General features: G+C 49.7%; 1 long non-coding RNA gene across 2 annotated transcripts in view; it reads left to right on the forward strand.

The window, feature by feature from the left end:
- LOC109273151 (uncharacterized) overlaps nt 1-9,694 on the forward strand; it is a 44,796-nt gene extending 35,102 nt beyond the window's left edge. For both annotated transcript variants that reach the window (XR_002082858.2, XR_002082857.2), the window contains exons 2-3: nt 7,174-7,351; nt 9,469-9,694. This is a non-coding gene — a long non-coding RNA (uncharacterized LOC109273151). The remainder of the gene's footprint in view (nt 1-7,173; nt 7,352-9,468) is intronic.
- The last annotated feature ends 1,757 nt before the right edge of the window (nt 9,695-11,451 follow it).

Consider the following 11,451-nt stretch of genomic DNA (forward strand, 5'->3'; position numbering starts at 1 on the left):
CCACTGCCTGAGCGAGGTGGGGCTCCGAGGGCTGCCATGACTGCCCAGGGCTGGACAGTTCTCCAGACCGTCTTTGCACTGGAGCTTCCCACTGGGCTGGGTGAAAAGTTCTGAGCTGTACTGCAGGGAAGCTCTCCCTACGCAGTTTTCTTTCGTCTCCCCTCTCCCTTCCTAGACGTCAGACCAGCATCACGGTTGGGAGCCTTTATCTGCCTACTCCTGCTCCTTCTACCTTTCGTGTACAACACTGTCCCCTCCACAGCTCTCTCACAGACAACATCATCCCCTCTACAGGTCTATCACGCTGCTGACTCCCTGTCCATGTCGGTTTCTCAGAGGAGCTGAACGGACACAGGGCCTTTTTGGCCACTGGTGACTTTCTTCCTTTCCTTTTTCTTCTTTTTCTGTTGAAAAATCCTTTCCTCTCCCTCATTTTCCGATATCGCATCTACATAAAATGAAACAATAGGTCTTATGAGAAGACAAAAGAGCGACTCACCTCCTGCTCAAAAACTTCCTCTTGGAAACTGTAACAGTGTTTTCTAGAGAAACAGAACAGTAGGGTGTGTGTGTGTGTGTGTGTGTGTGTGTGTGTGCGTGCGTGCGCAACATGCACACGTACATATGGACGCACATACATTCTATTGTTTTTTCACACAAAATATTCAGAGGAGGCCAGCAGGCTGGAGACCCAGGGATGGGTTGATGTTGCATCCCGAGTTTGAAGGCAGTCTACTGGCAGAATTCCCACTTCCTTAGGGAATCTCAGTCTGTTTTCTCTTAAGGCCTTCAACTGATTGCATGAGGCCCACCCTAGGAGTGTGAGGTTCTTGACTCAAAGTCTACTGACTTAAATGTTAATCTCATCTAAAAAATACCTTCACAGCATTTAGACTGATATTTGGCCAGATGCCTGGATACCATGACCTAGCCAAGTCGACGCATAAAATTAACCATCACAGAGACCCTCTGGTCTGAGTTCTGCTTTCAAATAACTTGCTAGTGAGCCTATAGAGGGGTAGCTTCGTCTGCCCTGATTATTAACCTTTGGTAGCTTCTGGGCTAGTGTTATTTACCAAAGACAAGCTCGCAGCCATGCATTTCTAAGTCTTCCGATGATAAATGTTTTAGCCTGTATACCGTCTCTGTCGCAACTACTCAACTCTGCTGTTGTATATGAGAGTAGCCGTGGACTGTAGGTTAACAAATGAGCGTGCTCTGTTCCCGTAAAACCCTACCGATGGAAATGGAAAGGTGAACCGTATGTAATTTTCACATGTGGTGAAATAGTATTCTTCCTTGGATTCCTCCCCTTGCCTCCCCTCTCTCGACCATCTAAGAATGTCAAGAGCTTTCTTAGCTTGTAGGCCACGCAAAGCAGGTGGTGGGCAGACTGGTTTGCCACCCTTACTCTATGCCATGGCGGTCTCCACGACGATATACCCGTCTCTACATCTTCTCGGCACGCTGCTTATTTCCAGATGCCAGCACAAGTATTTAACAAAACAACCTGTCTCGGTAGCTCAAGACAGCAGCTTCGTCTGCAAATGTGCATTTTCGCTGAGCCTTCTGAGAAGAATCTCTTCCTCAGAGAAGGTTATAATGGCAGAATTTCTTTTTGGGCTGTTGGGAGATTCTTTTGTGGGGAAGAAGGTTTTGGCGTAATACCATAGCACCTTGGGCATATAGAGTGGTACGACTAGAAGATGTCTTAGCTTATCTCTTTTTGTTAGAGCCACTTTTATTCATTCAACACCCATTGAACACGATAAGAGGCATACACTTCTGCTCACGATGGGAAGTTTTGAGCATATGAGAGTCTTGCCTTTGGTGTTTTCTGAAACAAAGTTTCTGCCTTGGAACAGCCTTCCTGCTCCTCCAACCCTAGGAAATGCTTTTTATGCTTCCAAACTCAGGGAAGAAGTCAGTCTTTCAACAATCCTCTATCTTTTACCTCCTCCCAAGAGAACAAGCTAGTTCTTCCTCTAAATTACCCCTGATCCCACCATCCCCCCCATTTCGGCACCTGTTTCATTGATGAGCTATGAACCATACATATATTCCCCTATTTGTCTCTCTTACCAGATGCTTAGCATCTTGAGGAGCTGTCTTATTCATTTCTACATCCCAGAGCCTGATACATAGTAGGTGCTCAATAAACACGTGTTGAAATTATTTACTCATTCAACAGATATTTTCGAGCCCCTACTCTGTGCCAGGCACTGTTCTAAACAGTGAACAGAATGACCAAATCTCTGCCTTCTAGATCTTCCACTGTAATGGGGTAGGAGGTGGGAAACAGGCAGGCCTGATAAGTGAGCAAATGACATAGTATTTTAGAAGGTGGCAAGTACTATGGAGAAAAATAAACCAGGAAGAAGAGGCAGGAAGTGCCAGGGAGTTGGGGTGGGTTGTAGTTATTGGCAGAATGATCAGCAAAGATTGAAAGGCCATGAAGAGAAAGCCACCTTGCTATCTGGAGAAAGAAAGCCAGCGTTAAGGTCCTGAGGTAGGCGCTTGGAATGTGTTAGAAACAGCACAGAGGCCAGTGTAGCCAGAGCTGAGTGAGTGAGGGGAAGAAATACATTTTTTTTTTAAAGTTTATTTTTGAGAGAGAGAGAGACAGACAGAGTATGAATGGGGAAGAGGCAGAGAGAGAGAGAGAGAGAGGGAATCACGGAATCTGAAACAGGCTCCAGGCTCTGAGCTGCGAGCACAGAGCACAATGTGGGGCTTGAACTCCGAACGGTGAGATCATGACCTGAGCCGAGGTCGGAGGCTTAACTGATTGAGTCACCTCGGTGCTCCAAGGGGAAGAAATACATTTTATTGCATAGATTTGAAAGATGAAGAGAACAGAGATGCCTTCTGGAGACATGGAGATAAAAAGGGAAACTGAGGCTCAGAGACGTGAATAATTTTTTTTCAGGATCATACAGTACAGCTGGTCAATGTCGGAGCTGGGGCCTGGGGCCGGACCCCGATCTTTGCCACAGGGGACATTGCAGAGCTCCGCCCATAGGGAGACCAGCACCCCAGCAACAGAGACAAAGGAGCACTCTGTCTTGCAGGGACCCCATCCTTAAGCCGTGTCTCAAATAACAGGAGAATAAGATTCAACCAGACACCGTGTCCAGGGAGAGGGTGGCAGTCAGGGCTTCATCGCTGCCGGCAATTTTGACGTTGCCCATATTTCTCTCACCGGGGATGTTTTCTTGCTCCGAAGCCTTTTAGCAGATGACAAGGTATCGCCCTGGGTGTGTTCCAGAACACAGGTCTTTGCTAAAGTGGTTAGACAGCCACTTCCGTTCAAAGCCAGGGACTGCCCCCGGGGATGAAACCGTTCAGAGAGCATTTTCTATTTGCAAAAACATTGCTCTGACATGTTATCAGGTACTTCTCTCAACAGATCAGGGAGATTGGAGAGCTTTCTCAGAGGTACCGGACATCCGGGAGAAAGATGAGGGCCAAGCGGGCTGCTGATTCAGGGCGGTCCTTCTCGTTGTGTGTGGACTTGTCATCATCCTCGTCTTTCTCCTCATTTTTGTCTCTGGCAAGAGATGAAAAAGCATAGGGCATGGCTCCTGCCTGCAGAAAATTTATCATCTAGTTGGGTCACAAGTTCATGGATTCATCCAGTTGCCTTCAACATCGCCTCCATTCTGTAAGCCTTTTTTGAGCGCCTGCTATATTCCAGTTAATTATCAGAGGACCAATAATGTGAGGAGAAGCCTTCACAGAGGAGAAAGACTTTATTTAGTTTTTTTAAAAACATTTTTTAAAGTATATTTATTTGTTGTGAGAGAGAGAGAGAGGGAGAGCACAAGCAGGTGAGGGGCAGAGAGAGAGGGAGAGAGAAAGAATCCCAAGCAGGTTCTGCACATTCAGCACAGAGCCTGCTGTGGGGCTTGAACCCATGCACAGTGAGATCATGACCTGAGATGAAACCGGGAGTTGGATGTTTAACCGACTGAGACACTCAGTCGCCCCAACTTTGCTTAGTTTAATTTTTTTTTTAAGTTTTATTTATTTTTGAGACAGAGAGAGACAGAACATGAACGGGGGAGGGTCAGAGAGAGAGGGAGACACAGAATCGGAAGCAGGCTCCAGGCTCTGAGCCATCAGCCCAGAGCCCGACGCGGGGCTCGAACTCGCGGACCGCGAGATCATGACCTGAGCCGAAGTCGGACACTCAACCGACTGAGCCACCCAGGCGCCCCCAACTTTGCTTAGTTTATTTATTTTTTTAAAAATTTTTTTTTAACGTTTATTTATTTTTGAGACAGAGAGAGACAAAGCATGAACGGGGGAGGGTCAGAGAGAGGGAGACACAGAATCGGAAACAGGCTCCAGGCTCTGAGCCATCAGCCCAGAGCCCGACGCGGGGCTCGAACTCACGGACCGCGAGATCATGACCTGAGCCGAAGTCGGACGCTCAACCGACTGAGCCACCCAGGCGCCCCCAACTTTGCTTAGTTTAAAGGATGGACAGGATTGTATATGGAAGGCAGACCAAAGGGGATGTTTTGTTCAGGCTGAGGGAATAACAAGTGCTAAGAGGATGAGGCAAGAAAGGGCACGCGTGTCCAGGGAGCCTGGTGTGGCTCGACCACAGGAGATGCGGCTGGGGTGGGTGAAGGTGAGGGGCTCTGGGCAAGGTGGGCGTCGGATCCACACGCCATGCTAAGCTGAAAGGCACTTTTTCCTCTGGATGATTAGGAGCCGTGGAGTGACGTGATTAGATCCGGTTTTCAGGAAGACCACTCTGGTTGTAGCACAGGGAGCAGGCAGAGAGGAGGGGCAAACCAGAGTGGTCGCTCTGGAAACGCAGGGAGCAAGATGCATGGGTTTACTATGCTGGGGTCACAGACCCGGACACACAGCCTGAGAACAGGGTGCCGGGAGACAAGGTCGGCAGGGGCGGAGCTGGCACGGACCTGGAAGCAGCTTCAGTCTCATGAAGCAGACGAATGGATTGCATCTGTCTAACTCTGGGCCGCGGGATTAGGAATCTCGCTCGCTCAGATTTGTAATATATATTCTCCAGTGTCACGTTTGTTTTTTTTTTTTTATCAGTGAAAAGATTATGTATTGATTTTCTACAAGTTATTTCTCAATTAATTCAGAACTGGGCAGGGAAGAGAGTATTACTATTGGCCCTTCTCAAAGAGTCAGAAGAACAACCTTGCTCCTGGCCCTGACATTATCGAGCCATTGAATGAATTCCAGCAACCACGTGCCTCTGGATTACTCGATATGTGAGCAAGATTAAGCCCTGTTCATTTAATTCAGCGGTGTCCATCCATCAGGCTTTCTGATAAAGTGAGTGAATGTATTCCCAATTGATAGAGGAAGGTCATGACGCCATTAAATCTAGACCCACAGAGAGGATGGGGCTGAGGGTTGGGGTTTGGGAGCCCCCGGTGTTTCGATGAGAGTGGAATTCATGACTAGGTGTTATGGGAGCACAGAGGGTCATGTAACCAACACGGGGTAGGGGTGGGAATCAAAGGAGGCTTCCTGGAGGAATGGTCATCTAAGCCATCTCGAAGGATGAGAAGAGAACAAATATGTTGGATTAAGAGTGAGGATCTGGTGGGGTTGGATGGGGTTGGGTGGGCTCGGGGGCAGGGCAGTGGCGAGTGGGAAGGAATGCAACCAGTCACAGCACACGTGACTGTTGGTGTTGCTTATCAGCAGCAATTTCAGTGAAGACAAATGAGGATAGGGAGGTAGGTGGGGGCCAGATAATAAAGGGACTTTTCAATACCATTGAAATGACCAGATGAGGAATGCTAGACCTCGGATGATACCCCGATAAGGGAGACAGAACCAAAAGAGGTGACTTCAGAGGAACTTTGGGGCAGCGCAGGCTGTGATAACCATTTGGATGATGGGATGGAGGGTGTGCTGCGGCCTGAGGCGGTTTATAGATTTCAGGGGGCAGCATGGTATGGCAGATGTGGTTAGCCTCTGTGACAATATCAGGGCCTCACATCTTCCTAGCTAAGAGCACCTTGAGAGTGCCTGGTGCATCCTGCAGTGTGGACGGGGCGGCTCTGTCACTGGGTTCTGGGTCCGCCCAGCGCTCTGGGAAGCATGATGCTTTTCCTGACAAAAAGGCAAAATGCAACAGACACTGCTTCCCGCTTCCCTCTTTCTTGTGGCCTTGTATTCAGTAGCTTCATGAAACCTTGGAGCGATAAGCAGGAGAAAAAGTCAAGAGAACAGCCCTGCTGCTCGCCTTGACATTATCGAGTTATTGAATAAATGCCAGCAACCACTTACGTCTACATTACTTGATAGGTGAGCAAGATAAAGCCCTGTTTGTTTAATTCAGGGGTGCACATCAGGCTTCCGGATAAATCGAGTGAATGCATTCTTCACTGATACAGGAAGGCGGCTGCAATAGAAATCTTCTAGCCTTCAGTTTTGAATCTGCCAGGAGGCAACATGACATTGTGATCAGAGCACATGAACTGTGGCACCAACACGCCTGAACAGGAGTTTGGACACCCCCGAGCAGGCTCACAGTCCCCGTTGTAGAGTGGAGACAGCAGTGATCTACATTAGCATGCTGCTTGGCACAGTGGTGGTGGGGACATGAAGCTCCAGATCCTATTTCTTTTTTTTTCTAATGTTATTTATTTTTGAGAGAGAGAGAGCCTGGGCCGGGGAGGGGCAGATAAAGAGGGAGAATCCGATGCAGGCTCCACGCTGAAGGCACAGACCCTGACGTTGGGCTCGAACTGACAAAGCGTGAGATCATGACCTGAGCCCAAATCAAGAGTCAGACACTTAACGAACTGAGCCACCCAGGCGCCCCTACATCTCCTAGTTCTTTATAAGCAACAAGGTTTGCTTTCTACAGCCTCAGGCAGAACTCTTTCAGTGACAGGCTTGGAGTCTCAAATTCAAGCTTCAGCCCTGCCACCGGTAATCTGTTTCATCGTGTGTAAGTCTCCTCTCCTCTCAGGGCCTCAGTTTCCCTTTTCGTGAACCGAGAGACTTGACCTAGGACGTGACTTCTGAAGCTCCTCCTGGTCTGAGCTGGGTTGCTTCTCTCTAGGTGGGTTTCAAATTCTGCTGCAGTTTTCCTTCTCGCCAGAAGGTGGTGCTATTGAGTCCTTCGTGCTCCCGCACTCCCGCTTATCCGCGGTTTCCCTTCCCCAGGTTCCGCTTTCCCTGTCCGTCACCGGTGGGCAGCCACCTCCCGGAAGCGGATGAGCCTCCCTCCCACCAATCACTGGAAGATCAGTGGTAGCCCCACCCCCCCGACACAGCCGGAGTCGCCCCCCTCGCTTCCTCTCGCCACACAGTCATTTTATCATCTCAAGTCTGCCCGATGAGGGTGAGTGCAAGACGATAAGATTTTGAAGGAGAGAGAGCGACCACGTTCCCGTAACTTTTATTGCGGCAGGTTGTTATAATGGTTTCTATTTTATTATCAGTTATTGCTGTTCATCTCCTACTGTCCCTAATTCATAAATTAAACCTCAGAATACGTATAGGTACATACGTATACCAAATAGGTACGTATGTTTAAGGGAAAAGCAGTCTATAGAAGATTTGGTACTGTCTGCAATTTCAGGCGTCGGGCGGGGGTCTTGGAACACATTCCCCCCGCGGATAAGAGGGGAGTGACTGTATTGTAAGGAGCGCTCCGTTTGCTTCAAGCGCTGGGAGACCCAAGCTGGCCTTCCTTAGATGCTCGGAGTGTGAACTTTGGGTTGCAGGGGCCTCTGTCGGTCCCGGCTGTTCTTTGCCCACTTTCCAGCCCCGCGACCCAGGCCGCAGCCTGGTTCGGTTCTGTTCAGGTCTCAAAGTACTGGTCAGTACCGCTCTAGTTTTTCTAGTTCAGGACCACAGAAGGGACAGTAGGAGCCTTTGGGCCATTTCAGGATGTGTGTGTGTGGGGGGGGGGGGGGGGGGGGCGGGGAACAGAGGTCTGAGGGCTGGCCCCAAGACCGGCTGGTGGAGCTTATACCTGAGTCTGGCCTGGCTGAAGGCCTGGGCGGAAACAGCGTGTTTGGTTTGACCAGGACTCACAAGACCACCTCTGACCCCTTGCCTCAGACCCGCCATGCCCCTGAAGTCCTTCCAACCCCTGCTTGCTGGAGCTACTCCTCATTACTGGAACTCTCCAGATCCAACCAGAAGCATCAGGCTTTAGGTGTGGCCAAGGATCCTTGCCCTACCTGAATTTCAGCGGGGTTGAGGGTTAAGACACTGACCTGTCTCAACTCCTTGTACCCAGGAGCAAGCCCCAGGTCTTGTGCTGTCAACGACAACCAGAGGGGTGACCCTTGAGGGTATAGACCGTCACCATCAATAGCAATAAATGCCGCTTTTTCTCAGACACAGAACACTGATAAGGACGGAGCTTGCCCACAAAGGCAAAGGCGTATGAACAGTTTCCATCAGATCAGGAAGTGCCTCCCACTCAGGTACCAGCTCCTAGGTGTGCCTGTCCCTGGGACCCACCAGCCTCTCTCTCCTTCGGGAGCTGCCCCCACGCACTCCATCCCCTGCCTCGTGGGTACCGTCTTCTCCGCTCAAGCCCCGTGAGGAGCCTAACACGGTCAAACCAACCTGTGCTTCCTTGCTCCCAGCTAGGACAAATCACAGGGTTTGGGGTTTCAGGGTTTTGCGGTGGGTCACTAAGGAGAACCAGACAGCCGATGCCTTCAAGGCAGCAAACAAGGCAGAGTGGAAAGAAGATAAGCTCTAGAAACACAGAGCCTGGATGAGGTTCCCAGGTCTATCAGCACTGCCTAGTGTTACAGCACCTGTGAGTCATTTAATTGCTCTCTGTATACATACAGAGATGTGTGTGTGTGTGTGTGTGTGTGTGTGTGTGTGTGTGTGTGTGTGCATGCGTATGTATACGCAAAAAACAAATGGGCGCTTGGCTTCAGCTCGTGATCGTTTGTTGAACGTATATTGTTTTATATCCGGTCACTGGTATGTTTATTGCACTTTGGGGAATATAGGGCAATTATTAACTTTCCTCTTGAAAGGACCCTTTTGTGGTCAGTGATTTCCTGGGTTCTGGTCACATTTTGGGGGGATTTCGCTTTAATTGCCTCAGTTTGGTCAATCTCTTTAAAAAAGAACCAGTATTTCCCCAATTCTGGGACAATAATTACCTTTTCATTGTGGAATACCTACGTCCGCCTCTTAAGAACATTTTGGGGTACCGACCTTCTGACCATGGCGAAGCAGTAACAACAACAAGAGAATGTTCTCAGGTCTTAGGGCCTCACGTAATTGATTTCCTATGTATTATCTTACTGTGATTCCCCAAAGTCCAGGAATATGAATATTGAAGATGATTTATCAACATTTCTTAGATAAGAAACCCAGAGTCTCGAGAGGTTATGTAATCATTGTAAGCATTTCTATCAGTCACATGCCTGTTGAGCACATCGACCTTATGAGGAAGGCGTTATTGTAACTGTTTTTCAGGTAAAGCAGCTGAGCTCAAGAGAGGTTTGAATAACTTGTTCTAGATCACACCGCTACTAAGAAGAACCAGGATCCACACATTTGTGTATAAAGTCTCATAGTGTTTGTTTGTGCCCTGACGGCACGATGCTCCTCCCCTAAGAGTGGCGGCCGTGTGGGAAAGGCACTGGCCTGGGAGTCGGGAAGCCTCTGGTCCTGCCTGCGTCTGCCCGTAACCTAGGAGTCATCTTGGGTAAGTCGTTTTCCTCCTCTTCCCTTCAGCTTCGTTGTGTGAAGCGTGGAGTGTGGAAATGAGGCACGTGCTACCTCTGGACTCTGGCCTATTTGAATGACTCCCTGGGCTACAAAGCTGGGGTGATTACCAAGCTGCCCAAACATGGGCACCAAATATCTCACCCTCTTAGCTCTTGTCCATGTCTTTCGTGTCTGAATGAGAATTTCCCTCCAGGAAGAGTTCACTGGCATAGGCACAGCTGCAGTGCCTATAGGCAGGACCATGAGCTGGGACTGCAGTGGCAGCCTACCTCATCCCTGCGGCATGGGAAGATGTAGGAGTTTCACATAAGCCAAGTGTTGCCACAGGGGAATAGCCAAGCATGGTCTGCTGGGCTATCTTGGGGTTCCCCCGAAGCAGAGCCTACGGCAAGGGCTCACATGCACTGGGGTCCCCCTGAAACAGAACCTACAGCAAGGGCTCATATGCAGGTCATTTATTTGGGGAAGTAATCTGGAGATCAAGAGTGGAGGGGCTGGGAAAAAGGATGTAGAGGGAGGGGAAGCCAATCCTAAGGGTGCATTCTTGAGGTGGTTACTGCTGTGGACAAATGGATCTTGATCCTGCAGGCTCTTGCCTTGGAATTGTCACTAGAGTCATGGAAAACCATTTCTGTCTTCCACTGGCCATGAAGCTTCCAGGCAGGGTTGACTCCCGTGTTTCCAGTTTGCACATAGGCCAGAGCGGCTGAGCAGACTCCAGCACGTAGCTGCTATGGTGAGGGGCCCCAGGCAGAAAGCAGGGGGTGCCTGAGGCAGCAGAAGGAAGATTCTAAAGCTCGTTGCTTCAGCGATAGCCAGGGCAGAATGGTGGCCGAGAGGACGAGAGAGAGATGGGGCATCAAAGATGTCTGGCACAATTGTGTGGCTGGTACCCAGCCCCTGTAGGCTGTGGGGTAGGTTGCAGGGTAAGGTACAAGTGTGGGGATGGTGGGGCTGGGAGAGATGCTTCTAGAGTGCATCTGCCACATGAGGAAGCTGTGCGATGGAGAGACCCATACGTCCTCCCATGGGTGCTCTGTGAGACAGCCAGCATTTGGATGCCAACTACTCAGAGCTCATAGGTGACCTAAAGGAAGAAGGCTTTCCTCCTCTTCTCTGTATTCTCCTCTTCTCCTCTGGAGGGATTAGGAGTGGAGACAGAGGAGGGAGAGAAACCATCTCCTCCTCCCCACCAAGTCCCTGGGGCCGACAGGCTGAGCACCGAGCAGGGGGAGGGGAGGGTGTGGATGCCAAACTTGACATGACACTTACTTGTGTTCCATTGCACTGGGCTGAGTTTTTTAGTATCTAAAAGTGACCAAAAAGCTATGGGACATCACTACGGGGTGGAGGAGGAGATGTGACACAGCAGCATTGATGGCGGTGCCTGGAGGGAATAAAGGTTCCATGTTTGTACTTTGTTAGGCTTAGATGTTCAACCGCTGCCCGCCAGTATTAATTTAGCTGTTTATCATGTGGGACAGCTGGTCCACAATACTTCCTTTCCTCGATAGTGGTCTTCTCAGCTTAGATGATGTCACGTATGTATCTGACTTCCAGAGTTAAGGATAAAGCACACTTTACGATGGTGGTTTCAGCCTCTGGTGCCGTCAGGGACCAGATAGGTAGCAGAAGTGAGGGTAGAAGGCTGCTTGGGACCAATGAACCAGAACGCTCATGCCCTGCTTACAGGGGGCGGGCACTGTGGAGCTCTAGCCTGCTGCCTTG

The sequence above is a fragment of the Panthera pardus genome, unplaced genomic scaffold (genome assembly GCF_024362965.1).
Source record: "Panthera pardus isolate Hobbes unplaced genomic scaffold, ASM2436296v1 HiC_scaffold_7, whole genome shotgun sequence".
Taxonomy (NCBI): Eukaryota; Metazoa; Chordata; class Mammalia; order Carnivora; family Felidae; genus Panthera; species Panthera pardus.